Genomic DNA, 23,302 nt, shown 5'->3' with positions numbered 1-23,302 from the left:
AGAAAACTAAGGCCCAGAGAATGAAGTGACTTCCTGAAGGTCACATAGCTTCCCTTGAAAGAACTCCTCGAAGGAAGGACTTAACACATGAGTTCTTCCTTGCCTCTTGGTTTGTGTGCAAGTCTGACGCTGTATTTCTACTTACAAAGGGGCCAGAGGCAATCCACCTTCTGAAAGGAGCACTGTTGATTACAGATGAACACAAAGTCAAGGCAAGACCTGAATCTGGGAAAACACTCATTGTCAAAAGGGTAACAATCAAGACGTTAGACTGGATTAGAGAGGGGAAAAAAAAGTAGTCATGATGTATCATAAAAAGGCCTTTCATATCAAGTAACAGCCTTTGAGAAAGAAGACAAATTTGAGAGGTCCAGAGTTAAATCCTTCTGTCTTCCATCAGAATGGATATTGTACAGGCTATAGGGTTGGTGAAGAGTGACTCCCCACATCTTTCTGCCCTTGTGGCGCAGGAGCAGGAAATTGCTGTTGCATGAATAAAAAGACCCCGCCAGCACAGCAGCTTTGCTGGGGAGAGAAGCAGGTTGGAAGAGGGCACATAAACATACTTGGTGGAGAAACTCTTCATTTCAGCCGTGTTTGTTTTGAAAATGTCGCAGTCGCAGGTCATCGAATTCATGAATAAAACGCCTTCCTTATTTTGACTCAAAAGGAATAAAGATTTATTACCATCCTAACCAGGGAAACAGTATTGACCCACTGGCTATTTGAGATTTTTAGCATTGTAGGCAAGAATATTTATTGCTTTTAATTACCATAAAGTAGTGAGGATCTTGTTTTTAATAGATTTTTTTCCCATTACCCGGATCTTGGCTTGCAATTCTAGGTGTGGGAAAGAGAGGCAAAATACTATATCAATGTTATGTAAAAATTCCAGGACAAAGATAATAAATTAAAAGTGACTTAAGTTTGTTTTCAGTCTCTCTCCAGTTTCTTTTCAATCCCTGTGAATCAAAATAGGATTGTGTGCGTGTGGGTTTGTGTGTGTGCGTGTGTGTGTGTAGGGATGTGAACTGGCCACACATTTGTGGCTACATGACCTTCAGCAACTCAGTTAATTTTTCTGAATCCCAAGCACATAGATTGAAATAAGGATGAGAAAACAAAGGGTTACCAGGGTGGGTTTCCAACCTGAGGAAAGTTCCTTCATCCCTCTAAACCTCAGTTTTATTATTTAGAAAACGGGGAGAACAATGATTAGTTTGCATGGTTATCAAAACGATAAAACGTGTTAATGGATTTAAAAATCCCTAGCTGGGTTCTCATTAAGCAATAAATGGGTTGTTTTCTCTTTCTCTCTCTCTCTGTCTATCTCAACGCACATGTGCCTGTGGAGAGAGAGAGGGAGACAGAGAGAGAGGAGAGAAATATTCAGTTGACTCGAGGTCAACGTTTTTGGGTTGTGGTATTTTCAAGAGTTCTTTAGCTGTCGGCTCAGACAGCTCAGATCTGTGTGTCTGAACCCACCTGTGGGTCTTCTGTGGCCACAGGAGAGAACTTCTAGAAATCGCAGGCTGTGAGCTAAGAGCCAGTAGTCTATGTGATTGTGGTGTAAGGTGAGCTCTCTTTACTCCACGCTGCCACTGAAAAACCGAATCCTGGAAAGATTAACTGGCCCCACCTAAGAGAAAAACATAGTTAAGCTGTATAGACCCTTAAGGAACAGGGTTCACAGGGAGGGCTATTAGACTCAATTTAAATACTGCTTCAGGCATGCCTGGTCTCCCTCGCCTAAGTGATCATCTTTTGTTTCCAGAGAAGATGTCCCCAAACTGACCTTGCAAATCCACACATTCATTTGCATACCACTGCCCACAATTAAAGTAGTAGGTGTCGACCAGGTGAATATTTCCTAACTTGAGAACCCTTGGATTTTCCTGCTGTCTTACCAGACTCAATGTGGCCTTATTTTAGGAAATATCCACAATGTGTGATACGTACACATTGAAAGTGAGATAAGTTTTTGTAAGGAGAGTGAAGATGCTTTAGCTTTGTGAAACTTTAAGGGATGAAAACATCTCAGGGGATACAAAGGGTGCTGGGTGAGGTATTAATAATAAAGGGAAGATTTTCTAACAAATTACCATACTGACTCACTGATTGCCATCAGCGGTATGTGTTTTAGGCTAACCATCTTAAAGATAAGCTCAGTATAATAGCAATAATTGTATTGAAGGGATAGAGAGAAAGAGAAAGGCAAATTAGAGAATGAGGGGACCCAGGCAGGAGAAATAAAGGAGATGAATGATGCAGAATTCAGGCATAAAGAAACCAGAAGAGAGGAGGAGGAGGACTTGCCTGGTGGTCCAGCGGTTAAGACTTTGCCTCTCCTAATGGGGCGCTAAGATCACATGCCTCATGGCCAAAAAACCAAAACATAAAACAGAAGCAATATTGTCACACACTTAACAAAGACTTTAAGATGGTCCACATCAGAAAAATCTTAAAAAAATAAAACGAGAGAGAGGAAAGGGTAAGCAGAAGAGACAGGAGGGTACTATTAGGGACAGGAAGAGGGCAACACAATCAGTAAGACGGCTGCTGGGCTGGGAATTAAAGGAAGAATTGGTAGAGAAAGAAGAGAGGAAAGTTACAGTATTGCTTCTGTTTTATGTCTTGGGTATGGGGACCAGGACTTGTTGCCAGATTGACTCTTGTAGTACTTGGGTATGCAGCTTGCCTGGTCCATGTTGATTCCTAACGTCAGCAGTGATTTTTCAAAGCAAGGGGGTCCAGCTGTGCTCTGCTCCCAGGCCAGCTCCCCCCGTACCTGCTGGGCTAACAATGATGCTCTCTGCAGGTTGGAACAGGCGAGAGGTACTTCTTTCTTCCTGTCTAACAACTCGCCCCAGGGAATGCTGCTCCTTGGTCTTGCCTTTCAATTCTTTGCGAAGAAAGAAAATAATAAGGGAGAAGATGAATTGAGATTCTTTTATATTTTTACTGAAAATGACCATGGATGAGAAACTTTTCCAAGTCAGTGGGTCTCTTGTGGGGCTTTACAATCCCTCTGCACCAGCAATCAACACAACTGGGCGCCTCCTCTTTTATCTCAGGGACGCCTTCAGAGATTGGCATGGTGCCTTTTTTTTTGCAATGGTGACAAACAGGTGTATGCTAAATGTATGGGCCCATTTGCCTGCTACCCCTTTCTGGCTCACTAGAGATCAGCAGAGTGAGCTGGTACATTTTGTGGAACTTTGACTTGCATGGACCTGAGGAAGCATTTAACCTGACGACAGATGAGAAGACTGATGCTCAGAGAAGCAGAGGGATTTGCTCCAAGTCACACAGTAGGTTGGGAGCAGAGCCAAGGTGCCCGCTAGCCCAAGGCTCTGTTTTTGGCCTGTGTCTCTCTCCTTTGAAACTTGCTGGTCAATCTGTACAACCAAAACAAGAAAAATCCCTTTCCTTAATGCAGTTCTATCTCACTTACAAATTGGATATTTTTTCCCTGTGAGTTAAATGTGTTTAAAATGTATTTAATAATACCTAAATGCAACTTCTCTTCTTACAGAAGCTATTACTCATATTACTTAACGACCATTACAGAAAGTCTTTCAAAGGATTTTCTAATCTCTCCTCCAAATAAATGTACATGCAAACATGATTTTCTATGCCAGTCCTGTTCTTAGTGAGATGTGCCCACAAATATTGTCATATGATAGTGGTGGTTATTAAAGGTCACGTTTGTGACATGCTCCTATCATAGACTCATTTTTATCATCACAATACCCATTTAAGAGATGAAGAAATGGACACAGAATTTTCAAGCCTTAGCCAAGAATGGAATAGTTTATTGAAACAGAGCTTAGAATTAAAAGACCAGAGGGGACGTGACTATCGATTTGGAAGCTGTTCAGAGTACTGAGGTTTTGGAAATCAGGTTGATCTGATTTCAAATCCTCTGCTGGCATCCATTAGCTTTGTGACTTTGGTCAAGTCTCTAACTCCAGTTTTCTCATCTGTGGAATGGGGACAATGAAGACATGGGCTACAGATAGTTGTTGCAAGGATTAAAGGCTTCCTATACAGAGTTCCTAGCACACAGTAGGTGAGTAACATCTCAACCATTATTATTCGGTATAGTATCCTCTCCCCACTCTGTTACTGACAGAGTCTCTGAATTTCTCCACTTCATCTTAGATGCGTAGGCCAGACTGCGTTCCTGTACTTGCAGAGGAAATGTGTTTTTACATTTGATAACAGTTCACCTGCCATTTCGTTGTGCAGAGCACGAACCCGTCCACTTCTCAGTTTAGAAACGGTCGCTGCTGATTCATGCCTTTGCCTCATCACTTGTTTAATCCCATTTCCCCTGCAGGGGAATGAATTTTCTGCCAGATAGTCTCCTTTATAAAAAGCTGTTATATTTGTGATTTTTTAATTTTTATGTTTCAGCAAGTTGGGCTCTCTCTTGTAAAGAAACAGAAAACATCAGCATCTCTGCTTCATCCTGAGCACAGTCGGGGCACCAAAAATAGTCAAAGGATAAGCTGAAGTTCTTACTTTCTCACGGAGGAATGCAGACGGAGGCTTCTCTTGGGTTCCTGGGACCTCCGAGCATCAGGAAAGTTGCCAGGTCAGGAGGATGCTTGCTAGACAGGACACCAAGAGACTGGATGCCTGGAATGGACTCCATCCGTAATTTAACGTTTGTCCTTGGAAGGAAGGAAGGCTCTTCCTGTAGGGCTTCAGTTTTCTCATCTATTAAAGAAGAAAGGTGAATTTTAGCTCTTGCATTATATTTCTATCACTGAAATCCTGTCAAGACCCAGAGGAATCAATTTTAATGATTAAATTCTAGGGACTGTATCCCCATGGGAGGGATAATTGGGGAACACGGTCAGTGCCTCTCAAATCAATTCACACAATGACCCCCAACTCTGCCTAATTGTCAAGAAAGGTCCTTCTGCCGATCTGTGAACAGACTGAATCATAAGTGAGACATGTCCTAATCCAGAGGTGCATATTAAGTAGAGATACTTGGACCATAATTGCACGCGGACAATATAGCAAAAGCCAGCTTCCCTGCCATTCCATAACCCAACCCCCTTATTACCCAGAGATACTTGGACCATAATTGCACGCGGACAATATAGCAAAAGCCAGCTTCCCTGCCATTCCATAACCCAACCCCCTTATTACCCGCCGAGAATGCATTTGCCTACGTTCTGCTTTTATAGAAAAATGAAAAGAAGAAAACAGTTACAAGTCAACAAGCTGATAACCTGGATTTATCTTGAGAACATAGATTCCACGATATGCCCTGGGGTCAGCGTGGATTTAACTCAATTCCAAATACCTTCTGTAGCCACTTCTATGGTACAGTGGTGCTATGGCAATAGACTAAAGGGACCACAACATTCTAGAGTCTATTCTCACACACACACACACACACACACACACACACACACACACAATAGCATAGCAATATTAATAAGGATGACGTTCAGATAATTTCTTTTTAAAATTATACATTTCATATGCACTTTCTTCTTTTTGTTGTTTTTCTTCCTATCCTTTCTACTATAAAGATAAATATATGTTTGTTTAAGTGAGAGGAATTGAGGTCTTGATCTGACACATGCATTCATTTTTGAGAGCCTTATAGCAACTCCCTGAAGCAGGAAAGGCATTATTATCTTGGGCATACCGGAAAGAAAAACAAACAAACAAACAGAAAAGTAATTACTAGAGGTAAGTTGCTCAGCATTTCCCAGGCGTGACTGCATTTAATCGCTGTAATGATCACGTGAAGTGGGCATTTTATCTCCACTTTGCAGATGAGGTGACTGAGTCTCAAAGCAGTTAAGGTAGAGACTCAGGCTCACGAGAGCACGGTTCACACTCAGGATCACTGGGCACCACAAACCCATGTTCCCACCTTCTTTCTAATCTGCCTGTTCACTTGTTCAAGGTTTCAATCCAGCATCACAGGAGAGCTGCAGCAGAACCCCCTAACTCCGCACGCCTCCACCCCCACGACTTTTACATGCTTTGTTCTCTTTCTCTGACATGCTGTGTACCACGTCTTTGAAAATCAGAGTCACGTGTCATGCTTTGCATTTCTCTGTTAACCAGAACTTTGTGTCTCCTAGCCATTCCCGAAAACAGAGTTTACATCTAATTTTGTACAAACCAATAAAGGCAAAGGAAAACTGCAAGTGAATTATCATGGAGAGTGTTGGGCCTTCTGGTATATCACAGTGATTGAGAAGCAGAATGATTTGAGTAGAAAAGATCTTGAGTGAAAGTCAGTGATATGTTCAGTTTTCAAAGGAAAGCCTCCTTCTCTTTCTGGGAGAATGGAGCAGGTCCCAAATCCCCTTCACCGTCCCTCCCGCCTTCCTGCATGTCTCCATCCCATTGCCATTTCCCACGTGTAAAGTTCCTTTCAGCCAGTGCCTCTGCTTGGATCTCCCATTGCCCGGAGTTTTCAGATTCTTTTCTTTCCATCAACCCTCTCCGCATCCCTGCCCCCTGCCCCCACACATCCACACACGCAAACACACTGAAGAACCCCTTGACCTCAAATTATACATTCTCTCCTCAGGGAAGCACTTCCAGTCACCAGGCTAAGCCAGACCATCCTGGCCCACGTCCTCAAATGGCTTCTTCTCTTCTCTCTAGCGCTTGTCATAATGGTTATTGTTTTATTGTGTCTTTAGCTATTTGCTTCATTTCTCCACTAAGCTGTAAGTCATATGGAGACAAGGACCACATCTTTCTTCCTCAGCTGAAGTATCCTGTGTGTCGGGCATGGGGCTTAGTATACGCTGGCTGTTTACGCATGAGGGCCTCATTTATGCTTCTGTTTTCAAGAATCATCATCTCATTGGTATTGACTACTAGGGAGAGGACATCAACACCTCTCTTGAGTAAAATGCAGGATATGAGGGATTTACTTGTTGATGGGATGAAAAAATAGTCAGGGCTATGTGGCTTTACTTTGACTTTGGTTCATTCTACCCCAGAACTCAGAGATCATTTGACCTGTCTCCATCACCCCATCTTCCCTCCCTTTTGCATCTTCTCTACCAATACACTTACAACCAGTTCCAAGACCCTGGGTTTGGCTTAGCTTTAGCTAGCCTAAAGCCTAAAGATTGTAATGCAAAAATAAAATCAATTTTATGATTTTATCCACTTATTTTTCTTCTCTCTTTTCAACCCACAATTTTCTCCTTTGCTCAGTCATTATTAACAAGTTATCTGGCCTACAGAGGAGAAAACGTATAATTAAAAAGAACAATGCTGTTATTAAATACTTGGACTGGCGGTTGGGTTAATTTGTACCTAGGTAGCAAATAAACCCAATAGGTCATGCCTACAGAAAATTGATGCATTTTGAGGTGGTGCAAACAATTACAAAAATACCCCTAAAACACAGCATATTCCCTGATTCAATCATTGTTTTTCCTTTTCTATTTTTTCCCTTTGCAAAGAGAAAATGTTTTTGAAACATTTTTACCTTCCTAACAGCCAAAAGGTTGTTAAGCCGCTTCACACATCTTTCCCTCTGGGGTGTTCATATCCACCAAAGTTAATGGATGGAAAATTAATGTTTCTCTCCAAATGTTTCCACAATCACAAAGCAAATAGTTGATTCTGCCAAGATGAGAGTGTAAATCTGGCCTTAGAAAAAGGCTTCCGTCACCATTATCCACATCATTTAGCCCAAATCCAGAGACTGGCCTAATTACCATGATGGTTCAGGAAATGTAGATTTAGATACCTCAGAGTCCGTATGGAGAATGAAACTGACCACACCCCCTGATCAACCTCTGTGTTGTCTTTATGCCAGGGAGACTTGGTTTCCCTCACATGCAACACAGTTTGTTTTTTATGTGGTGCTTTCCAAATATTGTGACTCAAGTCAACACAAGTTGAAATATTTTCTAGGCAAGTAAAATGGTTTAATTATAAATCAGTTTCCAAGAACTAGATTGCAGCTAAAGCCCATATGTCCACAGAATGGATGGAGTGTTACCAACTTATGCATGAGGGCCTCATTTATGCTTCTGTTTTCAAGGATCATCATTTAATTGGTGTTGATTACAAGGGAGAGGACATCAACATATCTCTTGAGAAAAATGCAGGATACGAGGGGTCAAATTTGCAAACAGATCCTGATTGCATGTACTTACAGAAAAGCCACTATTGTTGTTTAGTTGCTAAATTGTGTCCGACTCTTTTGCGACCCCATGAACTATAGCCCACCAGACTCCTCTGTCCATGGAATTCTCCAGGCAAGAGTCCTGGAGTGGGTTTCCATACCTTCCTCCAGGGGATCTTCCTGACCCAGGGATTGAACTTGCATCTCCTGCGTTGGCAAGCTGATTCTTCACTGCTGAGCCACCAGAGAAGCCCATACTCACACAAAATTTGGTACTGATTATTCAAGTGTAATAAGAATTTCTGTGGCAGGGTTGTTTTGGTCTCGCTCAACTCCAACCAAATACCACCAAGGTATAAGGAGGAAGAAAGTAACTAATGAAAGCAAATTTAATGGAACTTATTAAGGACCAAATGCTATTCCAAATGATTTATGTGAAGCAGGTTATTTAAGCCCTCACATCAACTCACAGAAGGGAGGTAACTGTTCTTATTTCTATGTCACAGCTGAAGAAACTGAAGCACAGAGAGGTTAAATGATTTGACCAAGGCCACACAGCTAATTAGTGGCAGATTTAGGATCAAATCCTAGCGTGCTATTTTTTTGAACCTATCTTCTAAACATAGGCTACATTGTTGGAAAAACAAAACATTTCATAGTACTGTCTTGAATTCTGGCTTTCTTTCCTAGGGATAGTTTTGGACCACCTAAAAGGAGCCTAAAGGCATGGTGCTCCCCATCTGCAGTCCACAGTAAGCCCAGCACACAGTTCCCTGACTCCTCAACCAAGGCTGTATTGCCTCCGCCCATCCCTGTTACGTGCACCTCCTAAACTGAAGGTATTGCTGGACCAAAATGAGGCAGTATAAAGAAAAAGAAAAGACCCGTCCAGAGACCTTTAGGTTCCATGGAATATAAGGCTGAGAATATCTCGACAGAGGGTTTCAGGACTTCTTACATGTTTCTAGACGTCTTGTGCTGTCTGTCTTGTCCAATAAGCCCTGCCTCTCAAGTCTCTGTTGCCTGTACCAAAGCAGGAAAGGAAAGAATGTTGGATAAGCCTTCATCATGGGGATAAGGTAATTTTCTTCTTTCCCTTTTCCTCCTCCTCCTCCAGCTGCAAACACAGCCCTGCACCTGCTCCATGGTTTCTTCAACCTTTCTTAATGGCTTCAGATACAGCAGCTGCGGTCCTCATCTCTGTGGCTACGGACAGAACTTTGGAAACTGAGGAGGGCTGGTTCCAGGACCCCCATGGATACCAAAATTTGTGGATGCTCAAGTCCCTTATATCACATGGCTTGGTACATTCTGCCCTCTCTATCCGGGCATTCTGCATCTGCAGATCAACCGAGCACAATGGAATTCATGGATGGGGAACCTGGAGATACAGAACTGCTAGATACAGAGGGCTGATTCTACTTGAAAAACACAGGCTGAACAGAATCTTAGAGGATTTTAATGGTTTTATTTCTTCCTCTGTAGAACCAGACTGTGGGTCCCAGTCTAAGTCTCAACAGACATTCTTTAACCAAGATCTTATAAATTAAACTTTTCCAGTCCCTTTCTCTGATTTAATCCTCCTCAGGACAAAATACTATCATGTTCCTCAAGACAAAAAGATGGGAATGGAGAAGGGAAAATTATTAGGAGGGTTGGGATAATGAGGTTAATCACTTTTTTCTTCTATTGTATGCAATGACATTTCAAAAATAAAAACAGTAATAAGACTGTTCATGCTAATCAAAGCAATTCATTCCTTACCTAGATTTCATCTCCTGTGGGAGACAGCATGCATGCTTCCCTTTTACACATTATCATTGCCCACCAGGATTGCATCTGGCTCCAAGGTCGAAGAACATGCCTCTTTAATGGAAGAAATTTATTCAATTACCTGGGAAAGGAAGGAGCAGAGGGAAGATTCTGGTATACAGTAAGTCCCCTATATACGAATGAATGCCATTCAGAGAGTATGTTTGTAAGTCCAACTTGTTTGTAAGTTCAACAGAGTTAGCCTGCTGCTGCTACTGCTGCTAAGTTGCTTCAGTCGTGTCCGACTCTGTGCGACCCCATGGACAGCAGCCCACCAAGCTCCCCCGTCCCTGGGATTCTCCAGGTGAGAACACTGGTACCCAACTAACACAATTGGCTATATACCATTGCTCTTATTCTTGCTTCCAGCCATCCTGGGCTTGAAATAAAGATACTGTTCTACTATACTGTATACAGGACTATAGAGCAAAGCGCCCAGAATCACTTGTAGAGGATGCATGCACGTGACAATGGATGCCAGACATTTGAACTAACTTATGTGATTGGATACGTGAACGCATGTTTGCATTTTTGAAAGTTTGCAACTTTAAGGTTCATATGTAGGGGACTTGCTGCACATATATGACCAATCTGGGCCAGAACCATCCTGATCTGAGAAGGGTAGCAGTTCAGAGTCCATCCCTCAAGCTATTAGGCCTCCTTATAAGCAGAGTTCATCATGCAAAATACCAAGCTGGATAAAGCACAAGATTTCTGGGAGAAATATCAATAACCTCAGATATGCAGATGACACCACCCTTATGGCAGAAAGCAAAAAGGAACTAAAGACCCTCTTGATGAAGGTGAAAAAGCTGGCTTAAAACTTAACATTCAAAACACTAAGGTCATGGCATCCAGTCCCATCACTTCATGGCAAATAGATGAAGAAAAAATGGAAACAGTGACAGACTTTATTTTCTTGGGCTCCAAAATCACTGTGGATGGTGACTGCAGCCATGAAATTAAAAGATGCTTGCTCCTTGGAAAAAAAGCTATGACAAGGCTAGACAGCTTATTAAAAAGCAGAGACATCACTTTGTAAACAAATGTCCATCTAGTCAAAGCTATGGTTTTTACACTAGTCATATATGACTCATGATGTGAGAGTTGGACCATAAAGAAGGCTGAGAGCCAAAGAATTGCTGCTTTTGAACTGTGGTGCTGGAGAAGACTCTTGAGAGTCCCTTGGACTGCAAGGAGATCAAACCAGTCCATCCTAAGCCTGAATATTCATTGGAAGGACTGATGCTGAAGCTGAAGCACTAATACTTGGGCCACTTGATGTGAAGAGCTGACATATTAGAGAAGACACTGATGCTGGGAAAGATTGAGGGCAGGAGGAGAAGAGGGCAACAGAGGATGAGATGGTTGGATGGCATCGTTGACTCAATGGACATGAGTTTGATATGACCAAGCAGAGTCAGATATGACCGAGCAACTGCACAAGAAATAACTAACATGGATATTTATAGGAGCACTGATGTTATATCTCAAATGCTTCTTCATCATTGAGACCATTTCTTGATTGCAAGAGTTTCTCTCTAATGCCATGGTATAAACAAATGTGAAGAGAATGGACAGAATATTCATGTTATACCAAGTATTTATTGAATGCTTACAATGCAAAGGCATCATGTTATATAGAGTGTATATATGGAAATGATGACTTCATGCTTTCTGTTTTACAAAAACATAGTGTTCAATTGAGAATATGAATAATGATCATAAATACGAAGTCAAAAAGTAAAACATATTCAGTGGCATGTTAAAAACCTAAGTAAATCACTTTGGAAATTCTGAATAAAAAAAGAGATCTTACTTAGTGAAAGAACTCTGTATGCAGTAACGAAGGAGGTAGTTTTGCACTGGGACTTAAAACATGGATTTGGAGATGTGAAGGGCATCCCTGGTTTTAAGAAAACAAAGAAATAAAAGCAGCATGAATGAGGCCTGGTGTTGGGAAATGCAAAGTCTAGGCTAGTATTTATTAATATTTTAGTTTCAATGAGATAGAATAGGACATTAGGTTGGAAGTGTAGATTGAGGCCAGTCAGCTAATAAGTTAAGGAATTTGAATGTCATTTGGCAGTCAGTGAGACCAAAATAGAAATGTTGGAATAACAGTATGATAAGATCAGTTTGGCAAAACTGCTTAATATGGATTAGAATACAAAGACCAGAAACAGAGATCCCTGTTAGAATGGGAGAGGGAAGGAAACTAATATTTGTGGAAGCCTTACTATGTACTAAGAGTTTGGTTAATCACTTTGCTATGCTCATTCATTTCATTTTTATCACAAATCTATGACATCTTTTATTCCCTTCCCATTTCTATCTCTGGGAAAATTCTGATGCCATCAGAATTCATACAGTCATAGTCATTCTAAGGGGTTGAAACTCACATTAGGGGTTTTTGTCTTAAGTTCCCTCTGCTGCGCTGGTTTACTGCAAGAGAACAGGCAAAAGGAACTGAGCTCTGAAATAGGGCAGAAACACTAAGGTGGGCATATGGAAGTTCTTCTGTGAGACAGAGATGCTCCCTGACCTTGGAGCTGGATACAACTCCCAGTGAACAATAACAATGTGGTAAAGCATGTGTGCTTTCTTTCCCTATGAGAAATGAACTCTAGGTCAGTAATGAGTTGGTCTGGTTAACACGGACAGTCTCATTACAATCTCACATGAAACAGACTTGACATTTGTTTGGATGCAAGAGAAGAAAGCGAAAAAATAACTTTCAGCCACTAAAATGAGTTTATTCAAAAGAAGAAAGTACAAGTATCATAAAGTACAAATATAATAAGTAAGTGGGAAACAGAGAAAGATGCGCAGGTTTTTAAGGGACTAGGAGAGGCTTCTTTTTAGACATATTTGTAGTATCAGTCAACTAGCTGGAAGTGATCCAGCAGGTTGTTGGAAATGTAACAGAGGTGTTTAGAAGGATGGTCAAAGGTAGAAAAGGAGACTTCAGAGTCATCAGTATAGATAGAGGTGATGATGGAAATCATGAAACTTCTTTACAAAGAAGAGAGTACTTAGAAGGAGAAAAATAATGTAAATAACATGCTTTGGGGAAGGCAGTGAACTTAAGAGGTTAAAATAAGTAAGTAAGTAAAGTAAAAGTAAATTAGTCACTCAGTTGTGTGGGACTCTTTGCAACCCCATGGACTGTAGCCCACCAAGCTCCTCTGTCCATGGAATTCTCCAGGCAAGAATATTGGAGTGGGTAGCCATTCCCTTCTCCAGGGTATCTTCCTGACCCAGGGGTTGAACGCTGGAACTCCTGCTTTGTAGTCAAGATTCTTTACCATCTGAGCCACCAAGGAAGCCCCAAATAAGTGAAGGAACGGAAAAAGATGAGGCAGGAATTGGAGTGGAAGGAAGGAGTGCAGACTCACAAGATATATTATGGCTGTGGGAAAATAAAGCTAAAGGGAAAAATCCTGATATAAGGAATGTAATTGTTAGTGTCAAAATTTCAGAGAAGTCACAAAATTTGAAGACTCGGAAAATGATTTTGTTGTTGCAACAAGATGACTCTTGAAGGAGATTTTTAGTGTTTGATCATGTCATGTAGAAATCCAGGTATTTGGTGAATAAACACAATAAATACTTTTAAAACATTTTATTAAAAATCACTAATTGCTGAGCATGAATATGAGAAGTATGCCATGTAATGGACTTCAAATACTAGCCAAATTTCTATTGGAAGAGGACAGCATTGCATTCATTTTTAGACATTCCTGATGGAAGGCCAGCTGTTGTGCATGGTGCTAAAAGAGTCATCTGGCATTATAATATTGCAGCGACACGACCAGTATAGTTGGAGTGAATTAGGTGTTTCATTACCTACCTCTGTTTGAGGGATTTATTTTTCACTGAGATGAGATTTTTCATATATATTTCCCATCTGGAAGGTTTTTTCAAACTCCCCAATGGTTAACATCTAGAAAGCAATTGCTTTTTTTTTTTCTAGAGAAATCCCTTGAAACATGAGTATAAGAAATCAAGGTAAGGGAAAAACAGAAAGTGGAAGACATGCTGAAAAGGTTATACAATTCTTTCTTCTTTCAAAATATCCAAAATCATAGATTGTCTACTGAATTCTACTCTTCCCAGTAGCACTTTCAAAGTTAAAAAAAACAACTGAAACTATATGGAATCTGAATATTCTACTGATGATCATAATTAAAAAATAAAATAGAGAAAATATAACATAATTGTTATGAATCATCAAACTATCAAAATGGCTAATGGAGCCAGTCATACTTTTTGCATGTTCCTCTATAAAATACATTTTTGAATTTCTAGAAAAAGAGGCAATGCACTAATATTATTCCCATACTATTCTGGATGAAGCCAACACAGCTACTATTCAAAGTTAAGTAGGGTGTATTGGGGATGGTGGTCAATGAACCTGTGAGTTTGGGGTTGAGTAAATTGACAATTTTTTTCTTCTAGTCAAAAATTTTCTAGTTCAGAAACTGGACTGGCTGGAAGACCAAGTTAGTTGGCAAACAAAAGTTTCAACTCTCATCATGCAATTGTTAACAGCAAAATGTAGACAGTAAGCCCGTGATGTGTTCATGATGGAAGAAGAATGACAAATAAATTTCACTATGAACAGTTGGAAGGTGTATTTTGATTTATTCAGGAACAGAGAAGACTAACAAGGAATGCAATAGACACTCAAGATACTGAGACCTGAAGGAAGCGGTTCTCAGGGGAAGAGGCCTCACCTTGCACAAAGATGTGGTCCATCAGATGTCACTGGAAGCACTTCGTTGTTGCTGTGTTAGTCGCTCGTCGTGTCTGAATTTTTGCAAGCCCTTGGACTGGAGCCTACAAGGCTCATCTGTCCTTGGAATTCTCCAGGCAAGAATACTGAAGTGGGTTTCCATGCCCTTCTCCAGGGGATCTTCCTGACCCAGGGATAGAACCCAGGTCAGATTCTTTAGACTCGGGAAGCCCCCTTAGACCCAGGGAACTCAGCACCTGCATCTCACACAGTAAGATTAAATGTAAGGTGTTGCAAGATTTTGAAGTCAAGATAAGCTCATGGCTCCTGAAGAGCAAGTCCAAGCAGTTACACACACTTTGGCCCCAGCCTTAGCCCCAGGGCATCCAGGGTTCATTGGCGGCTCTGCTCCTCCACTTTGAAGGACTCTCTGTGTTGGTTTCTGTGCATTAGGCGAAATGCCTCTTCTTCCAGTGGAAGGAGTGGTCCCTTGTAGAAGATGAACCTTGTTCTACCCTGCCTAGCTCTTGGTTGTTTCCTAAAACTCTGTGATTATCTAAGTAGCCTATTTCACCATCAGGGCGCCCAGCAGTTGAGGGTGTGGCAAGCCCTGACAGTATCTCAAAAGAGAATCGCACTCAGCACCGAGTCAGGCCGGTTGAAAGCTGGGTCCTCAGGAAGAGCTGTTAAAGTGTGTAAATACATACAATGCTGAGGGACCCAGGAGCGTGAGCCCCACAAGCCCAACAGAATTGGATGACCTACAGGTGGCCCCTGGTAGAAGTCCAAAAGCCAGGGGCTCAGACATAAACTGGGGCCTGATGTAAACACACCTGATAGCCCCAGGCCCTGTAACTGCCGGCAGAGAAGTCATACCAGGCCCCCCGGTAAACCCAGGTCAACACCTAAACCTGGGGGCCAGCTGCCTCCCTCCCTCCCCACGTAAACCCCGGAGCCCATTAGCGGATCTTAGAAACCTTCCCAGACAAACCCCGCCCCAGACGTAAACCTGGGGTCCAGTCGTAAACGTCCCCGTCGTAACCCGCCCGGCCACACGTAAACCCTGCAGACGTAAACCCAGGGTCCAGTGGTAAACCCGTCCAGTGGCAAACAGCCCTATGGCAAACCCTCCAGGAGTTTACTCGTCTGAAGGAAACCCGGGTGCTAGGGTAACCTGAACCCCATACGCCGACTGAGTTCCCCAACTCTGCTCCCCAGAGCCGTGAGGGAGCCCGGCAGGCACTAGAGTCCAGCGCCGCACTGCCTCAGGCCACGCCTGGCCCCCAGATGACCGCACCTGGCACAGGAGCCACGCACCAGACGCCCGCCGGAACGGTGAGTGTGCGTCTCGGGTGTTTCTCAGCCGTACGTGATGGGTGCGACCCTCGAGTGCGGGTTCTCCTCCCGGCGGGGCTCCTGCTAACTAGGGGCAACGGCGAGGCGGCCATCTCCTGCTCCCGGGCCGTTGGTCCAGGCACCCGGAGTCCTTGGCCAGGTCTGGGCTGGCCCCCAGGGCCGTGAGCTCAGGTTCTGCCACAGGGGCCGGCTGCACCTGGGACACCTGCACGCGGCGCCTTGCCGACCCTGGGTCTCATGTGAGCAGGAGGGGTCGGCTGTGCAGCGCTGATTGGGGTGGGTCTGGGGTGCTGGGCAGGAGGGGGCCGCTGCGCTCCTTTTTCTCTGGTTGCTCGGATTCCTTCTCTGTCCTGGCTTAACAGAGGGATACTGACTACTGAAGGGGGCCCTGCCTGACAGGCCAGGCTGCCTGTGGTAGTGGACAGACAGCAGTGGGCGGTGTCAGGGCGGGAAGGATGATCCTGTGAGGAAGAGTTGGCCTTAAGGTCAGTTTTATGATAAGATATGTCATAGCTTTATCAGGTGAAAACTATCCTGCGGTAGAAAAGCAACCTATTAGGAATCTCGTTCTGAAGCTTTTTAGCGTGTATCCAAAGAATAGTTTTGATCCAGATTTCTGACGTTCCTGACCACTTTTCTGCACATTGGACATGGAGCACTGGCTGTGTAAGAGGGACCGCTGGCATGTTAGCTAGTGCTGAGGGGGATTTGGGATGCCCTTTTGAAAGCATTCATCTCAGATGGGGACTTGAACCCACGTGCCAGGACTGGAACCCAGCCAAAACTCTAATCCACGTGGCTCTGGCTTGAACCCAGTCAAAACCCATGGTCTTCCAATTGAGATCACATATCTGGTTTCAGGACCTAAACTCAGGCACTTGATGTCTCATGGCAGGTAGAATTCAGTGAGAGACAAAGTGATAGGTAAGAAGTGGATTTATTTAGAAAGGAACACACTCCACAGACAGAGTGTGGGCCATCTCAGAGGGCTAAATGCAGCACTGGGGTAAACACGCTCCAGAGTGTGGGCTGTCTCAGAAGGTGAGAGCAGCCTTGAAATGTGGTGTAGTTAGCTCTTATGGGGTGGGTAATTTCATAAGCTAATGAGTGGGAGGATTATTCTAATTATTTGGGGGAAGGGCAGAGATTTCTAGGAATTGGGTCACCACTCACTTTTTGGCCTTGGTGGCCATCCTTGGAACTATCATGGTTCCTCTGAATGTATCATTTAGCTTGCTGATGTGTTGCAGTGAGCACACGCTGAGGATCAAGTCTAGTCGAAGTTGACTTGTCTGCCATCTTGGACCCATTTCTTTCTAGTCACTTTATGTTGTGTCCTTGCGCTATGTCATTCTTTCAAAGGTTGTGCCCTGCCCCTTTCCTTCCTGGTTCACTTTGCTCTATCTGCAGCAGGAATGCTGTTCATAATAGTGGTGACTAAGTTATTTGGGTGGTTTGGACCAGCCTCTGGACTTGGTGCACATTCCCCTTAAGATGCTTTCTTACATTAAAAATAACGAGGACATGGAGGTTCGGAGGGCTTCATTGATTTGCCTGAGATCACTCAGCTAGTCAGACAGACGGCAGCCCAGGAATCTTCACCTAAAGACCTCACCTTATGAAGAAGGTTCTCTGGCTCAGCTGGGAAGCCCTCCCCTCCTATGGGGAATGGCAGTCCTCCTGTCTGGATGCCATTCCATCTTTGTGAATCTTGTTGCATTTAGTCTGTTCGCAAGCATTGCATAACGGGTCTCTTTTACCCAGTCCTGTCATTTCAGAAGTGTGTTTGAATCTTTTAAAAGATAATACCTCGAGAATTTGAAGATGGGAAGGTGGGGATTAACTTATGAGACTTAGCTGTATTTCCTGTTCTGCTGGGAACATTTTGTTTCTAAATGGCTAGTCCATGAGGGTATAACAAAACCTTTATCTCTCAGCACCTTGCCCCTTCTAGGGGGCAAATTCCCTCCCAACTTTATTTTATTGTGGCTTGTTCCGTGTTTCTATTTACCTAGGGAGGAATCCTTAAACAGAAGTATTTGTCAGATATCTAATGTGGGAAAATATATATTAATGTACTTACTCTTAAGTCAAACGATGTATTTGATATTGTTTTTGGTAGGATTATTACAAAGCAGAGAGTGTATGAAGTTGATTGACACATTACTCAAGTGGTAAGAGGGGTGCAATCATGGTAAAATCAAATCCCATACCAGCAAGGTGGGCAAACCCAAAACTGGAGAATAATTATATCACAGAAGTTCTCCCACAGAAGTGAAAGTTCTGAGTCCCACGTCAAGCTCCCCAGTCTGGGGGTCTGGCAATGGGAGGAAGAGACCCTAGAGAATCTAGCTTTGAAGGCCAGCAGGGTTTGATTGCAGGAATTCCACAGGATTGAAGGAAACATAAATACCACTCTTGGGGGATGCTGACAAGGTCCTGTGAGCACCAGGACCCAGGGAAGAAAAAGCAATGATCTCTTAAGAGACTGGGCCAGATTTATATGCTAGTATTGGAGGTTCTCCTGTGGACACTGAAGCTGTGGCTCGCTGCAGAAACAGACATACTGGTGGTGGTAGTTTGCTGGAGTACTTATTAGCACGAACCCTCCTAGAGGCTTCCATTTTCTCACCAAGACTCGGCCCACCCAAAAGCCTGTGTTGGAGAAGACTCTTGAGAGTCCCTTGGACTGCAAAGAGATCAGGCCTGTCAATCCTAAAGGAAATCAGTCCTGAATATTCATTGGAAGGACTGATGCTAAAGCTGAAACTCCAATACTTTGGCCACTTGATGCAAAGAACCAACTCATTTGAAGAACTGACTCATTGAAAAGGCCCTGATGCTGGGAAAGATTGAAGGCAGGAGGAGAAGGGGACGACAGAGGATGAGATGTTTGGTTGGCATCACCGACTTGATGGACATGAGTTTGAGTAAACTCTGGGAGTTGGTGATGGACAAGGAGGCCTGGTGTGCTGCAGTCCATGAGGTCGCAAAGAGTCGTACATGACTGAGCGATTGAACTGAACTGAACAGCCTGAAGGCTCTAGTGCTGGCACGCCTCAGGCCAAACAACCAACAGAGCAGGAACACAGCCCTACCTGTCAGCAGACAGGGCGCTTAAAGTCTTCCTGAGCACACAGTTGCCCACTAAACACAACCCTTGACACGACCCTACTTACCAGAGGACCAGGCTCTCTCCACCAGTGGGCAGGAACCAGTCCCTCTCACCAGGAAGCCTGCACGTGCCTCTTAGAAAACCTCATCCACCAGGGGCAGACAGCAGAAGCAAGAATAACTACAAGCATGCAGAATAGGAACTGCAATCACAGAGAGGTAAACAAAGTGAGACGGCAGAGGAGCATGTCCCAGATGAAGGAACAAGATGAAACCCCGGAGGGACAATTGCATGAGGTGGAGGTAGGCAAACTACTTGAAGAAGAATTCAGAGTAATGATAGTAAAGATGATCCAAGACCTTGGAGAGAAATCAGGAAGATACAGGAAATATTTAACAAAGACCTGGAAGAACTAAAGAAAAAATAAAACAGAGATGAACGATAACTGAAATGAAAAATTATAACTCAAGAAATTACTTGCAGAATAACTGAGGGAGAAGAATGGGTAAGTGAGTTGGAAGACAGAATGGTAGAAATCACTGCTGCAGAACCAATTAATGAAAAAAGAATGAAGAGAAATTAGGACCTCTGGGACAACATTAAACACACCAACATTTGCATTATAGGGGTCCTAAAAGAAGATAGAGAGAAGGGGCCTGAAAAAATATTTGAAGAGATAATAGATGAAAACTTCCCTAATATGGGAAAGGCAACAGTTACCCAAGTCGAGGAAGTGCAGAGAGTCCCAGGAGGATACACTGAAGGAGGAACATGTAAGACACATAGTAATCAAAGTAACAGAGATTAAAATATTAAACAGCAGCAAGAGGTAAACAACAAGTAACAAGGGAATTTCCATAAAGTTGTCAGCTGATTTCTCAGCAGAAACTCTGCAGGTCAGAAGGGAATGACACAATATACTTAAAGTGCCAAAAGTGGAGAACCCACAACCAAGAACATTCTACCCAGCAAGGCTCTCATTCAGATTTGGTGGAAAAATCAAAAGCTTTGCTGTCAAGCAAAAGCTCAGAGAATTCAATATCATCAGATCAGCTTTGCAACAAATGCTCAAGGAACTTCTCTAGGTGGAACAAAAAGAAAAAAGGCCACAATTAGAAACAAGAAAATTATGAATGGAAAAGTACATTGGTAAAGGTAGAAAAAGGTACACTATGGTAAAGGTAGGAAATATCTGCACATAAGTATGTTAGCAAAACAAGTAGCTGTGAAAATGGGAGAGTAGGAATGCAGGATATTGGAAATGCATTTGAAATTAAAGACCAGCAACTTAACACAATCTTGTTTATATATAATCTGCTATATTAAAACCTCATGGTAACTGCAAACTGAAAAGCTCAGTAGATACACACACAAAAAAGAATAAGGAATCTAAACATAGCACTAAAATTAATCATCAAATCATAGAAGAAGTGAATAAAAGAGGAAGGGGAAAAAAGGCCCACAAAAACAAATCCAAAACAATTAACAAAATGGCAGTAAGAACACACATAGTGTTAATTACCTTAAATATAAACAGATTAAATGCTCCAACCAAAAGACAGAGACTGGCTGAATGGATTCAAAAACAAGAGCCATGTATATGCTGCCTACTGGAGACCCACTTCAGATCTAGGGACACACACAGACTAAAAGTGAGGGGATGGAAAAAGGTATTCCAGGCAAATTTAAATCAAAAGTATTTTTTGTTGAGCACTTTTGTGTCTACGCTCAGCTGTGATATTGGCCTGTAATTTTCTCTCTTGTCTGGGCATCTTTGTCTGGTTTTGGTATTGGGGTGATGGTTAACTCATAAAAAAAGTTTGGGAATGTTCCTTCTTCCACAATTTTTTGGAAGTTTGGAATAGTTTCAGAAAGATAGATATTAGCTTTTCTCTAAACATTTAATAGAATTCACCTGTGAAGCCATCTAGTCCTGGACTTTTGTTTGTGGGATTTTTAAAATCACAATTTAAATTTCATTACTTGTGATTGATCTGTTCACATTTTATATTTATTCCTGGTTCAGCCTTGGAAGATTGTACCTTTCTAAGGATTTGTCCTATTCTTCTAGGTGTCCATTTTATTGATATATGTTTGCTTATAGCAGTCTCTTAAGATCTTTTGTATTTCTGTGGTGTCCATTGGGGCCTCTCTTTTTGAATTTCTAACTTTATTGATTTGAGCCACCTTTCTTTTTCTTGATAAGTGTGGCTAAAGGTTTACCAATTTTGTTTATCTTTTCAAAGAACCAGCTTTTAGTTTCCTTGATCTTCTCTATTGTTAATAGATAAATAGCAAGGACCTACTGTATAGCACAGGGAACTCTGAGTAATATTTTGTAATAACATAAATGGGAAACGATTTGAAAAAGAATAGATACATGTATATGTATAATTGAATCCCTTTATGGTACACCTGAAACTAACACAACGTTGTGAATCAACTGTGCTCCAATATATACACATACATAAAATGGATCTTTTCATTTTCCAATGGGAGAAGGATTAAGGATAGCATTATGGGGTAGTATTCATGTATAATACTAATATGGTGAAATAAAACCATAAAAGGACTGTTCAAGTCAGATATCAGAGGCAGGAGGTGTCCCATCACTGAGAGGTATTCAAGCGGAGAAAACATACCTCTTCTCAGAAATGTTTCAAGGTCATTCTTAAATAGCATAGGTTTGGGGACGAAATGATTGCTAGATATTTTCTAACTCGAAGAGTCCGTTGTTCCTCTTCTTAAGGAGATTTCATATCTCACAAAAAGGCAAAACTATTACATTGAAGAATAACAAAATATAAGATAGAGTAATTTAAATAATTGGGTTGAGAGTGAAAAAGCGAAAAAATAGGTGCCGTGGAAGATGATAAAGCTGATATCTGTGAGTGAGAAGGAATAGTTTCGGGGCTTCGGTATGGATGGGGACCTCTAGTTGAGCATTGCAACAGAAACTTGTTAGGAAGCAATCTTGAAATGAAAATTCTGACTTTGTCATCCTCCAGCTAGATTTCTTGAAGTGTTCTAAGGATAATGTCCATAATCATGGTCTCTAAGGCTTCGATGTGTATAATCTCAGCCTCAGTTGTGCCACTATACATACCACCTGCTGTTATCGCTGTGCTGACTTTCTCTTATTTCTTGAAGTTGCCAAATACCTCCCACCTTAAGAGATTTTTCTACATGCTACTCATGGCCTTGAATGACCTTGACCCCACTCTCGACCTGCATGAATCCTCTTAGGCTTCAGTCTCAGGTTCAATATCATTTCCCAGGGACGCTGTCCCTCTACAGTCTCTCCCCATCTCTGAATTAGGCTAATCCCTTAACTGTACACTCTTATTGCCACACGATCATATTTATAAGTCCATAGTTATTTTTAGATCATTCTTTTTTGACCCTACTAAACCATAAGTTAGCTAAGCGAGCAAGTCAAGTGTTGTTTGCATCTCCATCTCCTTACATGTGGTTAGATACTTTTTGAATGTGTGAATGAAGGGAGAAGAGATACTTTTTGAACAGCTGAATATTGGTTTCCAGATCTTTGTGGATTAATCATTTAACTCAAAGGGCAAGGTGATTTCAGTTTTTGGTACTGAAAGCATCATTATCTTGCACCATTATCAGCTCTCTTCCTACTGAAGGCAAAGCAGTTTTTTTTTTTAATGGATTTTCTAAACATGGCCCAAGTGTCTGCAGCATGAGAATAAGCTGAGCACATCCCTTGGCATTTCGTGTCTTCCTTGGATTGCCCAGGAATAGCTCATCATGTTCCTGCTCTCATAGCTGAACATTACTTTGCAAACATCTGCTCCCAGTCCAAATTCTTAAGGAAACAGCATTTGAGACAACACTCTATCTCTACTTCTGTGTTTACCTCATTTTCTCTCTGAAGACTTTTCTCCTTGTATTCCCATGAAGCTAAGAACATCTGCAGATCCTCATCTGGGAGTTGGTTGCAGAAGGAATTCAGGGGTGAATTCCCCTGTCTGAAGTATTGAGAGACGGACCTCATCGCAAGTCCTTCTGCTTTCTCTGGGAGAAATATGCAATGTGTTCTCAATCTCTCTGGTTTAATATAAAGAAAGGGAATAAATCAAGCAATTAGTTGGTGAATAGAAATGTCTGTTCAGGTTTTCCA

General features: G+C 42.2%; 1 protein-coding gene and 1 long non-coding RNA gene across 5 annotated transcripts in view; one reads left to right on the top strand and one right to left on the bottom strand.

Moving 5' to 3' along the window:
- Window positions 1-3,784: 3,784 nt before the first annotated feature.
- Window positions 3,785-16,197, bottom strand: LOC145540990 (uncharacterized). The gene is made up of 5 exons (XR_014078687.1): window positions 14,689-16,197; window positions 9,902-10,031; window positions 9,034-9,160; window positions 7,493-7,629; window positions 3,785-4,725 (listed from the first exon to the last, which is right to left on the bottom strand). It is a non-coding gene; the product is annotated as an uncharacterized LOC145540990 (long non-coding RNA).
- Window positions 15,699-23,302, top strand: part of BRINP1 (BMP/retinoic acid inducible neural specific 1) — a 526,454-nt gene continuing 518,850 nt past the window's right edge. Inside the window, exon 1 of one of the 4 annotated variants that reach the window (XM_081576124.1) lies at window positions 15,699-16,022. The gene's annotated coding sequence lies outside the window, so the exon portion shown is untranslated. The remainder of the gene's footprint in view (window positions 16,023-23,302) is intronic. The other 3 variants (XM_081576137.1, XM_081576125.1, XM_081576117.1) reach the window with 3 other exon arrangements.

Source organism: Giraffa tippelskirchi, chromosome 1 (assembly GCF_054371585.1).
Source record: "Giraffa tippelskirchi isolate mGirTip1 chromosome 1, T2T-mGirTip1v1.2.pri, whole genome shotgun sequence".
NCBI classification, from domain to species: domain Eukaryota; kingdom Metazoa; phylum Chordata; class Mammalia; order Artiodactyla; family Giraffidae; genus Giraffa; species Giraffa tippelskirchi.
The sequence above is the reverse complement of the archived record's forward strand: the minus strand, read 5'-3'. Positions and strand labels throughout refer to the sequence as shown.